The sequence below is a fragment of the Notothenia rossii genome (genome assembly GCF_949606895.1).
Source record: "Notothenia rossii genome assembly, chromosome: 9".
Classification (NCBI taxonomy): domain Eukaryota; kingdom Metazoa; phylum Chordata; class Actinopteri; order Perciformes; family Nototheniidae; genus Notothenia; species Notothenia rossii.
In genome coordinates, this window is record NC_136907.1 from 16,067,070 (window position 1) to 16,081,294 (window position 14,225).

At 42.6% G+C, this 14,225-nt stretch overlaps 1 protein-coding gene across 2 annotated transcripts in view; it reads right to left on the bottom strand.

Moving 5' to 3' along the window:
- The window catches only part of jakmip2 (janus kinase and microtubule interacting protein 2), a 31,511-nt gene extending 25,003 nt beyond the window's left edge, over positions 1-6,508 (bottom strand). For both annotated transcript variants that reach the window (XM_079651202.1, XM_079651203.1), the window contains exon 1: positions 6,270-6,508. The gene's annotated coding sequence lies outside the window, so the exon portion shown is untranslated. The remainder of the gene's footprint in view (positions 1-6,269) is intronic.
- Between the last annotated feature and the right edge of the window lie 7,717 nt (positions 6,509-14,225).

Below are 14,225 nucleotides of genomic sequence, written 5' to 3' on the forward strand. Positions count from 1 at the left end.
ACATTTGTTTGAAGTATTTACAGACCAGTGTGTGCTCAGTTGCTCATTTGTTTGTTGGTATAATATGTATTCTTAACATTTGAAATGATTTACAATGTTAAGACAGTTCAAACACTTTGGCAATGTGACAGGATAACACTAATGACATAAATAACCAAATAAAGCTTCAGGTTAACTTCACCTACAGTGTTGTCTTTCTTATACCTTGAATGTTTCTTTTTCAAACGTAGGCGTAACATTTGGGCACAGTATAGCTATAATACCAATAATTTTTTCCAAGCATTTCGTATCTACTTTTCCAAATTATTTAATTAGTAATTTAGCCTACTGTTTATTAATTAAAAGGTCAGTTTTTGAAAGTGTGTCGCTCTAAGATCATATCCTGTACAGCAGGGCTATTCAACTAAATATTCAGTTGGGCCAGATTTTATAACTACAAAATTCGGCTGGGCCAGATATTCAGCGGCCTGTAAAAAGCGGGTAGTGACACATTTTAAACCAACAAATATTACTGCGATGAAAAACATGCAATTTTTATTCATTGTTCATCTAACAAAAGGTAGGTCAAAAAGTGCATAAAAACTTAACAAATTAGCATTAATTTAACAGAATCTGAAAAAAAGTGCACAGTTGTAGCATTACATTTGTTTGCTTTAGAAGTCAAATATTCAGGTTATGTTTTTTGAACCAGGCACATCCCAAAGTGCATTTACTGAATACAATAATAGCAGTCTTAATAAATGTCCTCACATACAAAAAACACAGCTAAAGAGCTCCAATGCAACACAAAGAGGTAGCAATACTTTTTTTTTTACTTTTCAAGTAATAGCAAAAAAATCATACGTTTTGGTCACATTTGACCCAGACACATTACAAAGTGCATTTAAATGAATACAGAAAGAACTGTCAAACCCTTCAGTGCACAAACCCATAACAAGGGATACGGGTAACTATATGAATTAATACTACACAACACGCCTACTATAGTAAACTAGGTGCTTACTATCACCTCATTTGTGATTTGTCATCGCTGACTTTCTCAATGGGAGAAGGGACATTTTTTGTTTTGAACAAGAGCAGTGATTTTTGGCTCATAGGATGTCAATGCAATCCTAAGACATTGGTGAAGAGTGCTGTCAGTCAGGGAGCAGCGAGCGCTACTTTTGATTGAGTTCATGTGTGAAAAGCTTGATTCACATGTGTATGTTGATCCAAACATACTGAGCACACAGATCGCTACTTTCTGAACGTTAGGGAACTGCTGTTTTTTGACATCACTCCAAAACTTCGCTGGCCCGTTAGTGCGCTGCATGTCAATAAATTCCAGTGTATATTTCCCCTTGTCGATGCAGGGGACCACTTCCTTTGCTCGGGTTGATACGTCCCCCTCTATTGCAACAGTGAAGGGGTCTCTGGCAAAGCCCATCATCACCTCTGTGGGCAGAGCAAGTCCATCCAATCGACCGGCAAAGTTCTCTTTCAACCTCGCAATGAAATCTTTCATCACATCCGTGATTTGTGCCGGAGATGTGATGTGTTTGGGGAGCGTCGGAAAATGCAGGATCCGACCCGTGCTCAAGTCGGTCGCGAAAAGGTCCAGCTTGACTTGGATGTGCTCCACAAGATCAATGACCGTTTTGTCTCTGTTTACGCTTCAGAGTTGAGACAGACATGTTTTTGAGTTGCTATCATAGTACCACCGTTACTAGCACCACTAGATGCACTTTCAAAAAACGTGCTACGTTGTGGTTTGGTGGTTTCTATGAAACGCGGAGTGTTGCGTTCAAGGTCTTTACTAGTGTAGGAATTTGGCTACGGGAGGCTGGGCCACTCGGGAGTTGGTTCTGGGCCGCATCTGGCCCGCGGGCCGCCAGTTGAATAGGCCTGCTGTACAGTATAGGATTATAGTTTGGGATTCAAATGTACTATGATTTAGCCTAGAAAATAGTTTTAATTAACTTTTGAAATAACATAACAGGTACAGTTTGTCCGCATTAAACCATCGGACTCAAAGACTTCAACATTAATTATTCTCCCTATTCCGCAGAAATTATGTTTACATTTGCATAAAGGATAATAATAACTGGCATAGGCAAACAGTCGCCATTGAACAGATCTGTTTCTTTTTCGTAGTAACTTCAATTAATATTGTAGTTGTTTTTGAAGAAGCCCAGACTTTTGTTGCCACTTCCTAATAATGTAAGGCGAATTAAAGATATAACTAATGGTTTCTTAATGGTTGATTATTCATTTAGCTATGCTTTATAGATAAACATTTAGGTTGCCAGGATGTTTAAAATCTCTTTTGTTGATATTTATCCTTACAATTTTGTTTCCGTTTTCCTAAATTATTATATTTTGTTGTATGTATTGTATTTTCATTCTGCTGGTCATGCAACAATATTTACAGCAAATTGTTTTAAGAGTATGGTGTAAAAGTTTTGATTCACTGATTCATCTTCAACCACCTTGGACTAGCCATTAATACACCACCACCATGTGAAGCCAATCACAACTCAGCATGAACACTAAGACAGTATTAACCTAGAAACCATCCACAGCAGCGTGGTTTGTCCTGAAGGGGAAGACTAAATATGAATCTGCTGTGAGCCAATCTGATTACTGTCATATTTCATTTTCAGACTACACAGAGAAATAATCCGCTGGCTGGTCAAATGAGCATAACAGAGCCGCAGACAGGCATCATGGGAAATACAGGGTCATGCACCGGATGTTGCCTCAACTGTCTAACCAATTTTCATTTTCATTTCTATTTATAAATGTGTTATTGTGAACTGTTGATTGCACTGATTTCATTATGGGAAACAGACTGGCATTACAGTACTCAACATACAGTATTTCATAGAAAACCATCACCATATACAGCACCTTTCCAAAACTAACATAATCTGTGAACATCACGAAATGACAAACTATATAAAAAAGAAGATTTGTGTTCCCTTACACAACACGCCCTGTAGATGTCTAAACACCCAGCAGCTAAAGAGTGCAGTACTAGCTTATCCCACAAGGAATGGCACCATCTGACAGAACTGAAGACCAATAAATATGGACACGAGTCAAATAAATTGCTAGCGCCATGCCAGAAAGGTTTTAAAAAGCTGAATCTTGCTAAAGCTGATTATAATATTTTTCTGAGAAAAAGAGTGTAAGTCAACTCAATAATGCATCACAATGTCATTTATTGAAGTATAACTCAAATTACCCTAAAAGGAAACGTGCAAAATAATACATTAATTAAATCCAACATTATGAGAATTAATTGAAAAGATTGAAAGTTGATACAATTGGTGCATATAGTAAGATGGCAGGATGGCACACAACATACACACTGTGTATTTGTGTAAACCTATTTTTGACGAATACTCTTTATTGCTTTAAATTATGGCCAACTGAAAAATGCAAGTCAAATACTCATTGCTTTGTTTGATTCTCCATTAACATAATAAATAAATATTTGTGTCTTTAGCTGTTTAGATATTTGACATTCCTTGCCAGCTAGTCAGAAACACTCTGTCTGCCATTTGGTGCTGAGCAGGGTGGTACATTAGAACTTCTAACTGAAAACAAATGCCTGCTGCTGCTTCAGAGGAGGTTGATAAGTGCAGTGAGACTGATACATACAGTGTAATTCCAGTCTGTAAAATCAAATCCATTAGCTACTGAAAAAGAAATGGAAAAGCACGAAGGAGCTGCAGAGTTGAATGATAATTCTCTCTCTCATGCAGCACACTGGCACCATGACCCACTTTTGACTCCTCAGACGTCAATTTTGGGGGTAGGCGCTGGATTTTCCAGACACAGAGTACCAGGAATGGATCGCAGAAATTCAAACGCTGCTGCTGTTGACTGTCAGCTAAAGTCTAATGGCCCTCCGGGGTCTTAGGGTAAAAGCCATTAAGACTTTTTTGTTGGGTTTTAAAAAATAAAAAAATGAATTCTTTTTTAAAGATTTAAATTGTTCATGAAAAGTTGGTCTGCTACAATGCTAACATAACATCATATAATTTTTGTTAGGTTTGGCTTGCTCACTAATATTCCATTTACACATTTCATTAAAACAATTAAAGAGCTGGCTTCTGTATTCCACCAAGTATCAATTTTCATTAATAGTAGGGTATTGAAATGTAGAAAAACATGTTTAACTTACTAGACTGGACATAAGTGGATGTCCTCTGTTCTGATCATAAACAAAGGCTGTTGGGTTGTGTAGTTTTTATATAACCAAATGTATTTTAAATCAGGACCTACCATATGTCATCCACTACCCACTCATGCTATTGTACAAGCCATAATTAGCCTTGGGTGAGGGTTGGTATTGATGCATTTGATTTATTACATTAAAATTAAAAACTCTGACAGACAACATCAATAGATGATGGTTAGATAGATACTTCAATCTTACAGTATTTGATAAAGGACAATACATAATGCAGTTAACATTTGGGTTTATGATCGTAAAGAAGGAGCACACTATAGATTATTTGCAAGTGGGGCAGAAATCTAAAATATTCAGGTCGAGAGGCCAAAGTGCCAATGCTCCAATGTAAATGTAAAACGATTTAGCCAGGAGTCTGACAAAGTGACACACAGCTCAATCATCACTTTCCTGTTCGTTTCTGGATAATGTTTGTCTGCTTCTTAGTTCAACCAAAAATGTTCTCTAATCTAATCCATGTTACTGAAGTCAAAATCGCAATACAGTACATGAACAGAGCTCTCCTATTTCCGAAAAATAGTCTACATACATGTGCTTGATAGGTCACAATAAATGGTATGAAAGTTGAATATACTTTGTATAACCACAAGCTTTATATTGTTTTGACCTCACAGAACAACTGGGATGTTCTATTTGACACCATTTGTGTTTATGTACATTGTCAATGAGCAACTCAAGTGTAATGTGTCTGGATTCCGGTAGTGACATACGTTGGTTCAAAGTATCAAAGCAGCAGATATCTGCTTGTTTTTGGATTATGTTTGACTGCATGAGGTCAACATATCAACACCAAGTACGAACAGAGCTGTACTCATACAGGAAAAAGAGCAGGAAAGAGCAAATGTCTGTCATGTAACATCTTGACATGGATGCGATTATCCACTGATGGAAGATGAGCAGTTACACTATGTGAATATATTCATTTTCAGGAATAAAGAAATTCCTCGTCTGGCCCTGAGCATCACAGAGAACCACTTGAAGTTGAATGTCAAATTCCAAAATCTAAAGCCAGTGTGGGTGCACATTAATAGGGCAAAGTTACTACGACAGCTCTGACCAATTGGCAGAGAGATCATCGCCACATATGAATCATACTTCCTGTCCGTAAGGTTCATTTTCGTACCAAACATTGCGACCCTTTAATAAGAGATTCATCTAACTTTGTTCTGGTTATGTTTATTGTATCTTCTCGCTTTATTTTGCTCCATCAATGTGTACTATTGAACGACCCCCTTTTGCAAGTCAATCTATAAACTATTAGCATGTGGGCAGTCACCAGCCTCCATCTGTGCTGACCCAAAATAAATAGTGTGACAAATGCAAATTCCCAGCAGGGGTGATGTGTGTATTAAATCAGGCCAGTGTGACACCCTCAGGCAGTTGCAGGCTGCAGACCCGGTCCCTCAGTCTGGAGGCCCTGCCAGCCCACTCTGGACTATAGCATCCTCTTACAAAATCACTGCAGCATCCTTTCAAATCATGGCCAGTAATGTGTGATGGCCTGTCAAGCATAGAAATGCACATCATGCAAACCATAAGAGCCAATGCGCATCTGGCTTAACCTGAGGCAAAATTCCCATCAGCTGGGGGCTTTAGTGCACAACAAGTACGGCTACCAGAAGACTAACGGCCGCGGAAATGGGCTCCACACACAAACAGAGATAAGGCATCCGTCGTGTGTATGCTAGATGGCCCTACATGGCGGTGAAAATCCCACACAAGCTCCATCCTCGTCATCTTCGAGGGTTTGCTTAGTGTAGGCCAAGCTATGCCACTTCCGACATGCAGGCTGAGCTGAAGCTACATGCACGAATAAGACATTTATATTTTTTACCCGATTCTGGTATTTATTGGTGCACTGTGGTCCATTTTTGGCTGCGTGAAATTAAAATAACGTATACTATTTACACCGCTGCTGAGATGATCAACCTGACTCGATCCAACAGGCCTGCTAGTCCCAGTAGCTCCCAGTTCCGACGGTTTTAAACCCAACAACGGCAGTATTTACAGACAGCTTTCCATACCTTACCTCGCAATCGATTTTCATCATGTGAGGAGTCCTAATCTGCGTGAAACCGTGTCCATGGCATTTTGTTTTTAGGGGGGAAAAATCGCTATCGAGTGCGCTAAAGTCTCAGCATCAGCAGCAGCCCCACAATGAAGCAGCGATGGCCGGTGGTGATGATGCTGGGAGCCCCGCCCTCCTCTCCATGCAGCCGCGATGAGCTCACTTGTTTCCAGCTCCGCAGGCTCCAGTGCCGCCGCACAGAGTAGACCCACAAACACACCCTGTGGTGGAAGAAGTAGACGACTTTATACTTGCGTAAAAGTATCATTGCTAGATTGGCATCTTACTTCCCACGTAACATAAGTAGCCTACTTATTGTGCAGTAGCTAATTTCACTAATATACAGTATACATTACTGGATTATGAGTATTGATGCATGAATGTTTTCATAACAGCTGGTGAATGTGGAGCTATTTTGATTACTTTGTATACTGCTGCTGAATATCTTAACCTATATTATGTCATAGTGTATTAGTTTATTCATAGTTTTTAATAGCTGATCATCTGAATCTTTAACATAGCCTGTCAGACGAATGTAGTGCACTACATTCGTCTGACAGCTTCAGTTAGGCTATGTTAAATGGAGAAGAAGTAGGCTATAAAGTAGCATAAACTGGAAATACAATACAAATAATAATAATAGCAACAACATAAGTAAGTAAGTAAGGTCACCGATGTTCGATTATTTTAATAATCGAACATCGGTGACCTTACTTATCATGGGCCTATTTCTGACCCTGTTTTTTATGGCCCTTAAATATGAAACATTCTCCCCTTGGATCTAAGAACAGCAAGCTCTCTTGGAATTGTAAAACATGTTTTAATGTATTGTGAACAAACTATCTGTTTTATTTTAGTTTGTATTAATCTCATCTTGTTCTGTAAAAGGAGCGTATAAATGCTAATATAATTGTTAATCAGTGGTTGGATTGAATATGTTTAAACAGTCATTTGTCAATCAATCTTATAATCAACGGATATTTCGTTATATTATTCTAACAATGCTCACCCTCTACTAACCTATTTATACTGTGAAGTTTGAAGAAGGACTTTGCTGAAGCAATATGCCTGTTTGTTTCAGGTTGTTATTGGCATTATATCATTGACACTGAAACCGTAACTGTTCCTTTCTCATTGTCAATGTTTACATCTGCACAAAACACGAGGAGGGGAACCTTAAAATCTGCATTCATGTTGATGCTAAGCTTTAAGTTTTTTAAACAAATGACTGGTGATTTCTTCTATTGTTATTTAACTGTTTCTCAGAGGTATCTCTGTTGGTTTCTGCCTTTTCAATTTTCAACATGGTTGACCCAGTGTGCAGTGTATTGTTTTCCATGTACAAAACATGACATTTTTTTTTTAATCCATACAACATATTGTAGCGACCCTGATAGGATGCTGAGGGTGTCACTCAGGCATCCCCCATCTCTCTGTCAATCACAGAGCTGCACAGTGATGCTGGTCTAGGTGCGGTCCTGTGGTTGGGGGAGCAGACGGGGGAGGGCGGGGAAGTTGTGACGTAGACACTGTTATATATATGGGTATGTGTGGGAGTTAGTTATTATATTAGTTATTCTCTACAGTCCGGTCACGTTCCATCAGCTCTAAAAACGGCCATTATCACTCCCCTCCTCAAAAAACCTACCTTAAACCCGGACGTTCTCGCAAATTACAGGCCCATCTCTAACCTACCATTCCTCTCCAAAGTGTTGGAAAAAATAGTCGCCACCCAACTGCAACACCACCTCAACAACAACAACATCTCCGAAAAATTCCAGTCTGGTTTCCGCTCCGCTCACAGTACTGAAACAGCACTGGTCAGGGTCACCAACGACATCCTCACTGCTTCTGACAATGGCTCCCCCTCCCTCCTCATCCTCCTGGACCTCACTGCAGCTTTTGACACTGTTGATCACACCATCCTCCTCAATCGTCTCCACTCCACCATCGGACTCTGTGACACCTCCCTGGACTGGTTCCGGTCCTACCTCACCGGAAGGATTGAGTGTGTCTCCATGGGAGGTGCTCATTCCCCCACCCAACCCGTCACTTGTGGTGTACCCCAAGGATCCGTGCTTGGCCCCACCCTATTCACCCTGTATATGCTCCCCCTCGGCCGTGTCATCAGCAGGCATGGACTATCATTCCATTGCTATGCTGATGACACACAGCTCTACATAAAAATGGACCCCCCCTGTCCCCCCCGCTCTGCAATCCCACTGCAATCCCCGTCACCATCACCTTCATCCACAATCACCATCTGCCTGGAGGAGATAAAGGCGTGGATGAAACAAAACTTTCTACAACTCAACAGCTCCAAAACCTTGGCCATTCTCATCGGCACCCCACACCAAGTTAAATCATCCCCCATAACAAGCATCACCTTCTCCGACCAGGACCTTCCCCTCTCATCAGTTGTCACCAACCTGGGCGTCAAAATGGACCCCTGCCTCAACTATGAGACCCACATCAAACACCTCTGCAAAACATCCTTCTTCCACCTTAGAAATATAGCTAAACTCCGCCCCACCCTCACTCTTCCTGACGCCGAAAAGTTGGTCCACGCCTTTGTCTCCTCCAGGTTGGACTACTGTAATGCACTTCTCGTCGGGATCCCTAGCAAGAGCCTTCAAAATCTCCAATACATACAGAACAGCGCTGCTAGGATCCTGACGAGAGTGCGCAAATACGAGCACATCACCCCCATTCTCACATCACTGCACTGGCTTCCCATCACCTCCCGGACAGAATTCAAAATCACCCTGTTAACACACCAGTGTATCCACGGAAATGCCCCCCCCTACCTCAAGGAATTGATTGAACCACAAACCGCCACCCGCAGCCTCCGCTCGGGAAATACTAACAAGCTGAAGGAACGACACACCAACCTCCGCACTATGGGAGATCGAGCTTTCTGTGCAGCTGCCCCCCGGCTGTGGAACTCACTCCCAGACCATCTCAGATCTCCTCAACCTGTGAACACTTTTAAGAGAGCACTAAAAACCTACCATTTTAACAAAGCATTTGGTTAGCTTTTTAAGCCGGTTTTAATAACCCTGCCTCTCCTTTTTAAAACGTGTTTTTAAACTTGTTTTTTAACCTGTTTATACATTTTGACTCTTGCAAATGGTTTTCTTTATCTTTTTTTATTATGTACTGTAGCACTTTGAGGTTTGTTTCAAATGTAAAGTGCAATACAAATAAAATGTATTATTATTATTATTATTATTAGCGTCAGAGTGTGTGAGGTTGAATCCACAAGTTGTTCCCGAATCTGTGATCCTAAGAAAATAAGAGTTATTAAAGCCTAATAACTAGAAGCCTGTTTCCGACTCCATCTGTGAACGTTACATTGGTGTCAGAAGTGACTTTTCGAACGGAGGATGTCTATCCTGACGGGTATTCGTAACTGCGTCACGGAGCTAGCAGGTAAGCTAGCGGAGATGGAAAAGTTCAGCAAGATGGGAGTGAAGCAGGAAAGTAGTGATGGAGAGGAAGAAGTAGCATGCGGGTGGTCGAAGGACATGAGTGGGGAGTTTGTGAAGGCACGGGAGGCGAGAGAGCGCCTGAGGGAGTCGGGGGTGATGATGGCTAGAGACGCGGGAATGTTGCCATCTTCAGCTGTGTTTCGCGCCAAAACCAAGCGGGATGTAAACAACAATGGCAGCGCCCATCAACCGGTAGCAGCCGCCGCGTCCGTGAAGACACCCAAGTACTCGGGTAAGGCTGACTGGGAGGCTTCCCATGCCCAATTTGAACTGCTTGCACATGCCGGGGGGTGGTCAGTAGAGACTAAAGCACTACAGCTAGCTTTGTGCCTCACGGACGAGGCTCTGTCATGTCTGCTGCTGCTTAGCCCTGAGGATAGACACAGCTATGAGGCCTTAGCGGGGGCTTTGAAGAGGCGGTTTAGACAGTGTTTCCCACCAGAGCTGCTCCGGAACAAATTGAGTAACCGCTGTCGGAAGTCTGGAGAGACGCTGCGGGCGTTGGCTAACGACGTGGAGAGCCTCACGCGGCGGGCATATGCACACATGCCACCCGGAGTGCAGAGTGAGCTGGCACGTGATCAGTTCATCAGGGCTCTCCTCCCTGCGGACTTGAGGGTTGGGGTACAGCTGCAGCATCCACAGTCCTTGCAGGCGGCCTTGGAGATGGCTGTGGAGAGAGAGATTGTGTGGAGTGTGGCAGCGAGGAGCAGCGGAGGGCCGGTAACACCGGCTGTGAGGAGCTGCAGAGAGGAGGAGAAGCCTGTATGGGTTACCAAGGTGACTGAAAGTGTTCCAGTTTTATTAGAGGAGAAAATGAGGGAGATGGAAGCAGCTGTCAATGCAGAGAGGGAACTGTGACAGCAAAAGGAGGCTAGACTCAAAGCGGAGATGGCCTCTCTTGAGCGAGATCTCCAGGAGAGTAAAGAGAAGGAGAACCTTGTGGCCTCTCTGGAGAAGTGCCTCCAAGAGGGTAAAGAGAGAGAAAGGAGCCTGGTGGAGGAGGGTGCCAAGAGGGAGGCGCAGTCCAAAGAGCTGCTCAGGAGCCTGGAAGCCGAGAAGGACCACCTGGAGGAGCGTCCGATGAACCAGCTGGCATCATCAACGGCATCATCGCAGACTACCAGCAGGAGGCAGAGGACAACCGGGAGCATTTGACCGAGCTGCAGCGGGAGGTGGAGCAGTTGGCGAGGGAGCGGGCCGAGTTGGAGGCCGAGGCGCAGAGCGAGAGCGACCGGGCCGCCAGGCTGGAGGAGGACATGAGGCAAGAACAGAGAGAGAGAGAGAGCTGAAGCAGAGTCTGGTAAGCAGAGGGAGCTGGAGCAGCAGCTGAGGTCCGCTCAGAAGGTCAGGGAGAGCAGTCAGAGCAGAGAGCGGCAGCTGGAGGAGCTGCCGATGGAGAAGCAGCTGGAGGTCCGGCAGCTGCAGAGGGACTGCATCAAGTACCAGGAGAGGATCAGCGAGATGGGAGAGATGCTAAGGCGCTGCAGCAAGGTTACAACGAGCTCCAGAATAAGCTGGAACAATCCCAACTGGAGACTTCAAAAACTTTAGAAGACCTGAAAAGGACAGAAGCAGAGTTGGATACCGGTAAATCTCAGCTGGAGGAGGCCCATAAGCAGGCAAGTGTAGCTATAGCGGAGATGAGTACCATGGAGCAGAACGCCCAACACAGAGAGGCCTCGAGGAAGGCAGAGGCAGAGCAGACCCGGGACTCTATGAGGTTCAGACGCGGAGGCGAACTGAAGGAGATGGAGCTGAGACTGGACGAGGTGGACAGAAGCGGAACTATGACACCAGGACAAGAGGGCAGCATTTCCGGGCCGGGGAACTGGTCTGGGTCTACAGTCCACAACGGAAGGAAGGCCGGTGCCCAAAACTGGAGAGCCAGTGTGTTGGTCCCTGCAGAGTACTGGAGAGGGTGGGGGTAGTGGTGTTTGTGCTGAGTTTTGTTTGTTCCTCGTGGGCGAGGAACTTTGTAGTGGGGGGGGTATTGTAGCGACCCTGATAGGATGCTGAGGGTGTCACTCAGGCATCCCCCGTCTCTCTGCCAATCACATAGCTGCACAGTGATGCTGGTCTAGGTACGGTCCTGTGGTTGGGGGAGCAGACGGGGGAGGGCGGGGAAGTTGTGACATAGACACTGTTATATATATATATATGGGTATGTGTGGGAGTTAGCGTCAGAGTGTGTGAGATTGAATCCACAAGCTGTTCCTGAATCTGTGATCCTAAGAAAAGTTATTAAAGCCTAATAACTAGAAGCCTGTTTCCGACTCCATCTGTGAACGTTACAATATTATCTGCAAAGAAAACTTTGCACTGAATGTATGAAAGACAATTAAAAAATAAAGACCAGTACTCTCAAGCATCTGACTCTTTTGATGGTGAATCGTCCTTTTAAGGCAGGCAATTGCAAACTTTTAACAGTATGGAAGTTACTGTAAATCCGAAATAACATCCTATATATGGTATGTCTATCTCAGTAAGGATTTATTAATAATTAATTAAATAAAGTGTACTCTTCAAAAATAATGGATCATCTTGTTTCCCATTATCAAGGTTAACCCACAGCAAAATCAAAAGTGTTATATTTTCAGTGTTGGGAGTTGGGAATTTAAATATAGAGTTGTTTCAACTAATTGTAAGTGTAATTTAACTCCAAGATAGTTATTATTCAAAAACAGTTGGTGTTGAAACAGGGAGTCAATTGTTGAATTCTCCAGACAACTCTAGAGTGTTGATTTAATTACAAAGCCAGTGTTACAATCTCTCTTTCTGTGGATCACTCACTGGCTGTTGCTCAGTTGGGTGTGGCTTTGACTGTGCGCAATCGAGGCGGGAGACCAAGTCGGAGGCATACCACCACATTCTGTGGAGGATAAACTGAAAAAATGTACTGAGAAAGTACTTCAGTCAATGTTTCGAACCAGTAGCCTAGTACAGGTATTTATTTATTTATTTAGCTGATTAATAAACCAGAGCTTACCTCCAGCTACATAAATACTAATGCTTTTACGGCTGCTGTCTTCGCTCCACGTGCTAGTAATATTTGCTGATATCATTAGCCAGGGTTTTTTAGCCTAACCTCTTTGTAATCAGGGCTGCCAGTGCCAACACTCACGCATTGAGCGTGAGAGTCACGCTATTAACCCATATCTCACGCACTCACGCCACACTTGCCTTTTCTCACGCTAAGTTTTCGTCCAAAATAAATGTATATAAATATAAAAATAAAGTGAAGGAACAGCAAACCGAGCGGTCTACGAAATGAGACGGTCTTTTGGCCAGTAGGGCCTGGCTCATTTCGTGGCATCTGCAGGCAGTGGCAAGTACTTCCGGCATCTGCCACAGAGGCCGCTACTCCGTGGTATCTGTGGCAAGTATATGCCACAGATGTGGTATCTGTGGCAAGTATATGCCACAACTTGCCGTGGCAACTATATGCCACAACCATGCCACAACTTGCCGTGGCAAGTATATGCCACAACTTGCCGTGGCAAGTAAATGCCACAAGTTAAGAGAAGGTTTATGGTAGCTGCCACTCGCCTTCCGGGGCAAATGCTGATATTTAAACCCGTATTTACCGCGTAAAATGTCGCTGTTTTGGCATGACTTTATCGGACTGATCTGTACACAAGACTGATGATCTGTTACTGATGGTCCGATCTCTATTTTTCAAAAAGATTAAACATTATATGTTTTATAGATTTTACTTGGAGAACGTGGTTTGTTAAAATAAATAAACGTGCTATTTTTATGATAATACTCAAGATATATTATTAGTAAATTGACATAAAGATCTAACATTTTTGACCAGAGGTGGGAAATAGGCTAACTTGTATACTCAAGTAGCCTACTGTACTTGTGATTTAGAAATAGCCTACTTGTGCTATAAGGATAAGGACAACCAAGCGCAAAGCCTACAAGCACTAAAAAGCTGGCAAGGGGAGACGGATGAGCATGACTCAGCATTCTGTCAAGAACTCGAACAATATAAATTGTTCGCCAGTTTCAAAACGCAATAAAAGGGTGGATAAAAAAGCATGCATTGTGTCTCGATTTTTAATATACTGTCATGATTGTCTTAACGGAATAACATGGTTTGTTTAGATTCACTGATATCAATATCTAATAAGAATAATCTGAAGCATTTAAATAAAAATGTTCAACCAGAATTAAAATATTAAACAACAAAACAGATACAATGACATTAATCTGTTTATTAACAACGAAAATAATACAAATTAAGTACATATGCCTGGATTTAAAATAACACATTTATACATGTGTACAATCAAATATAACTGTCCTTTGCCTCATTTATAAAATATAAATCTTAGCATCTCACTAGAAGTGGCAAATCCAATCAGTTACAGCTGCCCTAAGTCTGTAGCCAAGTCTAATAACACCATTGTACACGTTG